Consider the following 6,511-nt stretch of genomic DNA (forward strand, 5'->3'; position numbering starts at 1 on the left):
TGCTGCAGTGTGTATTTCCATGTCCTCTCTTCTGCCTCTCTCTGCAGCTGCAGACAGAACAGGCTGTTTTCGCCGGCCTCTTGCGCCTCTCCTCTGATTGGCGAACTGCACTTTGAGTGACACGCAACCAGGCCTATCACCGGTCTCATTCTGGCGCATTGACGATCTCTCTGGTAAACACAGCTGAAAGTCACATTATGTTTGGATACAGCTATAGAAGACCAGCCACATATTTACAGTAGGTTACAACAGGATGTTTCTTAACTGTAAGTTCCTCATGTTTGTTCAAGTTTTAGCAGGACAGTCGGCCAATGTAGGAGTAACGTCCCGAGTTACAGTACGGAGTTTCAATACACCAAGCAGACATGTTGCTGAACATAGCGACACGGCACGTCAGAAGAAATAAAGCGTAACCGCTGGTCTCGAACAGTAACGTTCTTAGGAGGAACGTGCACGGACACATTCTCTTCCTTGCATCCCTCCACGCTGCAGTGTTTCTTCAGTATTGTTGTTGTGGTTAGCCTGTGGTAGCTAACAAGCTGCTAGCTCAGCAACATGGAGGAGTGGTGGGTTCGGAGGCTGGACTGGTACCCGCTGGGTGGGGCTGAGGGAAGAGTTCGATTCTATGATGACATCATAAGGGTGAGGAAGTACGAAACAAGACGTTTCAATAACATATTTCTTAGAATGGACTGAGTGAAAAAGTCCGTGGAGTGACGGTTTTCATACTTTGAGGCCTTCAAGTCATTACAGATAGTAAAAGCCCAGAAAAATAATTTTACACAATATGGGCCCTTTAAGTAAAATGCAGGTTTTCATACTCAACATACTCATCTCAATGAGTTTTCATACTCAACATTGTCTTTTTTATTTATTATTTATATATTTTTTGTAACTTTTTAAAAATTACATTATGTGTGAGTGTGTGAGGGAGATGAGCGCTCGCTCCTCGTGTGTCTAGGCTTTGCGCACCGCGGCTCGGCCAGTGGACACTGACAATATGAGATCATAGATAACGATGTTACACATTAGTATCCCTGTGGACAGACTGGCTGTGACAACGACATGTTTGTGTTGTGTGGCGCTGCTGGCGCAGCAGCAGTGAACTTTTTGTAGGCTCTGTGTGTGGGAAGAGCTCTGTGTGTGGCTGGCCTATGAAGGAATGATGTCGACACAGCTATCCAATGAGGATTTTCATTCATCACGAGTACGGATATTGACTAATTTTACTCAGATTGGTACTCGTGCTCGTGAAAGTACATTATCCGTACCGGATACTCGTTTCATATATATCATATATCATATATATGATATATTGATATCTTTAAATGATCTGGATCCCCCGACATAAAGTTTTTTAACGAGTCTCTGCCAATTTTTACCACGAAGTAGATATATAGTTTTAACCCTAACCCTTTTTTATGAGGTTGGTCGTGTTGCACACATCACACAACGTGTCTCTCTGGAGCTGAAGCACAGTTCATTGAATTAACATTCCTGTATCAGTAAATATGACGCTGTCTTGCCCCTCCTCATGAAAAAAAAGTGAATGCTTTGCTTGGGAAATGATTGTGTGGAGCGGTTCTACCTGTATAATATGGTTTTGTTTGATTACTGCAGCCATCAACATCCTTTATCCAATGTTTCCAGCTGACAGCCTGTGAGGATGCGCTTGGCACAGCGATGTGACAGTCACTAATTGGAATATTCATTCTGTCTCTGCTAATGAGGAGGAGGAAGAAAGGCATCACTGAGACAGCGTTGAGTCTGGATGAGTGACATGAAAGAAAGAAGACACGTGTGGGTCTGCAAGGACGTTGAAGTAGCTTTAAGTCACATATCTGAAACAAACTATTCATGTTTTAACTCCTGTCACTACTGTTCGATTCTCTGCCTGCAGGCAGTTGAGTTTTTTCCTCAATGTTTATCTGCCCTCATGCCCTGCAGCAGAGAGGAAGGCCGAGCTGTTTGCTTAATGGATTCACTAAGACGATAAACAGTTGGGGACGCTCACTCCTGTTTTGTTGGCTCACCCCGACCTCAGAGTTATCCCAGACGACAGGGAAGAGAAAAACAAAGACAACAACGGGGCCTTAAAGAGAAAGCAAAGCAGTTAGGGGGAAATGTGGTAATGAGAAACAGATTTTGTTTTTTTTGGGGGGTCAGCTGCAGAGTTTGGGTGTTAGGAATGTGTCCTGTGGGTGGAAACAGGGTTTGTGTGTCCGTGATGATCTTCTTCTGCCTTCCTAAGCTTCTCTCTTCACATGAAAGGATTGCCTGAGAACAACTTCTTCATAGTGGAGGATTTAATCACACAAACTTTGAGACCATAAAGAACTTATGGTGTGCAAAGTCCACTGCTTTACAACACACACAAACACACAGATAACACCTCTCTCTCTTTCTGTTGTTATCTTTCTACTGATGTTTTGATCTTTGTGTGTTTTTGGACCATCACTGTAATTTAATTGTTGTATTGTTCTGTGTTGTCTTTTATATTTTCCCACACACACACACACACACACACACACACACACACACACACACACACACACACACACACACAGATGTTTGTACTTCTATTTTAGTGAAGACACTCATTGACATAATGCATTCCCTCGCCCCTAACTCTAACCTAAACCTGATTTTAACCCTCAAACAGTCGTTTGAAGAAGTGAGGACCAGCCAAAATATCCTCACTCTGTAGGGTCTATGCTTAAAATGGTAATCACAAAGATATAAGTTCAGGAACACACATGCACACACACATCCATACACACCCATACACATCAAAGGCCTGTGATATTAATTTATATGATTAGGATGTGTATAATCATAAACATGTTCATTGTTCCTGTAATTAAGTTGCAGTGATAAGCTATAATCACTTGATATGTAAACTAAATGCTGTGTTGCTTCTTTCTGTAGCACTATGGCAAAGTTAAACTCTAACCCCAGCTCGTTACCATGGAAATACAGGAAAATAAAATATGTCATGAAAACCAAAATATAAAAAGTCACCACTTCGCTATCTAAATAACATAATCTACAATTCAATCAAAAAGTTCAAAGGGAATTTCAACGACATTAAAGGCGGTTAAAAAATGAATTACCAAAAAAATGTAAAATGATCTTAACGGTAAGAAGTCCAACAGTCGGTGTCTGTAAAGATGAGTTTTACGAAATTGACAACTTAGATTTAAGCTCTGTCATTTCACCTCTACACTTATACAAATATTCACCACACAACAAGTCGTACTTCGCTTTTACAACAAGCACTGAGGTCCACTATGTGAAAGGTTTTTAAAGCGTGGAGGTTTTTTAGGTCATCTAGCACAGGGCTGGAAACTCTTTGAACTCACAATATTGATCTGTTTATCTCAACCACTCTGCTACTGAACTCTTTGGTTTCCCTCAAATTTGTCCTCCTGTCCACGAGTCCCTCTTACCTTTAATCCACTCACAGAAACACATTCAATGCAAGCAAATAGAGACAAAGAAGTATGTTTTGGACATGTCTGCCAAATGCAGCTTAAAGAGCTTTCCCATTTTATATAGCCTCTACCATACAGCAAAGTAAGATTTTACATGCAACACTTAGGTCTGTGGGATCACGCACTGCGCGTCAAGTCCAAAACAAACCTGTGTTTGACTCGGAACCAGAGGCGGATACAGTTAATGTAAGCTGCTCTGACTTTGTGTTACTCTGTCCCTGACACAAATGGCTATTGCTTGTTTTACCAAATTAAAAACATGAGCAGTGTAAAAAGTTTGACCAGCCAACAAGAGCCACTAAACCTGGATATTATTTCAAACATTTTGTCACAACCCGTCCCAGGATGTCTAGTCCCGTCAGGCTCGTATATCCACAGATGCTTAGCTGAATGTACCCACGCAGGGTTGTGTAGCCAATGATGTGCTGGTTCCGCTCAGATAACCCTGTGTGTATATTTTTTAATTTCTTTTGACTTTAGATTTGAGCTCAAACTATTCTTTTACTTCAACTGTGCAACTTTCTCCTGAAACAGTTTTCTCTAAATGTGTAAATGCATCCCATGTATTATTTGTTTTAGTTATTTAGTTTCCGCTGCTGAGATTACAAAATACAGCATCTTTTTATAGTTGAGTTCAGTGCGTCACCGTCTCTATTTTTTCCTTAAATGATTCTTAACTTCTTAAAATTTCTTTTCATTTTCATTTTTTTCTTTGTGTGCACATAGCCCAGCAGTCTCATGCCCCTGGGACTTTGTGGGGCATTGACCGATGCTAATTAGGAACTTATGGCATTCATCTATTTGAGAACACAGGTGTGAACAAGGCTGCAGTTTGAGAATGCTTCATGAATTTAAATATGATATTGCATCATACAGGTTAATTTACTTAATACTACAACTACTACAGCTATTACTACTACTCCTAATAATAATAGTAATAAACAACTTAATTTGCATAGCACTTTTTATTCAAGAAATGCAGCCCAAAAATGCTTCACATACGATGTAGATGAAAATAAAAACTTGTTAAAATGACATTTAACAGAAAGGAAACAAAAAAGAGAAATAAAATCAAAAGCATAAAAAAGCATAAAAAAAGAAAAGAAAGAAACTGGTGGTGGAGGTTTACAAAAAGCTAAATCCCAGATTGTCTTTGGGCTGTTGTTGGGAACCCCTAATAGATTTGCTGCAGATGTTCTCAGTGTTCTAGAGGGAACATAGTTAAGTAGAGAAGCAGCTGTGTAACTGGGTCCATTCAGAACTATGTCTAGCTGCTTTCAGACACTGAACTCTGCAGATACTCTGGATTTTCTCTGGATTATCATGTGTGAACCCAAATTTCAGAGTGAGACACAGTTTCTACTTTCTCCTCCTTGATAGATAAATTAATTGTTATTACAAATATTATTTTTAGTCATGCAACTGATACATCTTTGATTGATCCAAAAAAACTGTGCCATCTGATTTTAGTTACACCAGAATCCAAAGTCCAAATGTCTGCATTGAAAAAAATACATTTTACATTTAGAGCTAGAAAAAAATGGACAGAGAAAGAGATACGGTCAGAAAGGCTCCACTGTCTCAAAATGGTTGTTGTGAAAAATTCCAGTGCTCTTTCTGGATGCTGCTTCATTCAGGCCTGAAACCACACTGTCATCACTGAGCCAAACAAAGCTGCAAACTGTAGTTACAACACATCACAGTTACTGCTGCATTCCTCTTTTTTACAGCCTCCTCATCACATATTCCATCAACCATCTAAAGTTTAAATATGACAGTTCAACATATACAGGTATATCAGAATGTAAAAGACACAGACTAACTTTCAAGAGAGGTACAAGTGTGATATGTGGAGAGTGGGATGGAATACTCAATGTTTTAATAAAGAAGAAAAGTGTGGAAGAGAGTGTCTCTGGTCTGGACTGGACCTCAGCTCTAAGTAAAGTGATATTTGTCTGTAATGTTCACAGAGGGTTAGGAACAGAAACACTTTAACTTAACTTCAGGGTGATCACATCCTTTCTACTTCGGTAGAAAGGATGTTAAAATTACTTCACTTAACTGATGATGAAAACCCTGGGAGGAATTTGTAAAAAGGAGAATCAAATGTTTAGATGCTTAAAAAACAGTGGATCAAAGATAAAGCACATTGTTGACACTGTAACATGTAGAGTAACAGTAGGAGAAACTATGTGATGTCACCATAAAGTAAAAGTAATAAAACTTAATCTCTTCCAGATGAACTTTTTTTCAAGGACATTTTGTGCTCAACAGCCCACACACTCCATGTCTTGCTGCTGTGGACCCAACAAACACCAAATTAAATCCAGGTGCAGATTTTAACCCTGCTCTTCATCCAATCAGAGCAGAGGTGGAGCTGTAATGTCACCATTTTAGCTTTTAAATATGAGGACACACTCACAACTGTGTCAGTTAAGCTGCCTTCAGACATGAACTGGACTCTGCAAATACTCAGTCTTCTCTGGAGGATCATGTGTGAACACAAAGAGCGAGACTTCTTTTTCTCCTCCTGAGCACCTGTATAAAGTCTAAATCCAGGAGAAGTGTGAACACAGCAGAGGATCCTCCACTGATTCACTGAGTGAGTGTGTGTGTGTGGGGGGGGGTGAGGAGCTTCTAACATGTGACACAAACATGAAGATACAAAATCAAATCTCTCTGGTGAAGAAGTGCTGACACACGTAAAAGACACAGACGAAGATGTGAAGAGAGTTTGTGGTGATAAGAGCTGATGACAGTGTCAGGTGATGTAAACATGATCCTTCTTCTATTGGAAAAGCAGCTGCTAGGTGCATGACCGCCACCTTGTGGACTGGAGCGGTAGATGCAGGCAGGTCCGCATGCAATGACAATAATGAACTATATAAAGGGCAATAGAATCAAAAGAAATAATTTAAAGTGAAATAAAAAATGAAAAAGTGCAGAGTATGTCCATTGTGTGCACACAGGATGAGAGTAGGACACACAGGATGATTGTACGTGTCAAGTAAAAATCT

This window comes from Hippoglossus hippoglossus, chromosome 7 (assembly GCF_009819705.1).
Source record: "Hippoglossus hippoglossus isolate fHipHip1 chromosome 7, fHipHip1.pri, whole genome shotgun sequence".
NCBI classification, from domain to species: domain Eukaryota; kingdom Metazoa; phylum Chordata; class Actinopteri; order Pleuronectiformes; family Pleuronectidae; genus Hippoglossus; species Hippoglossus hippoglossus.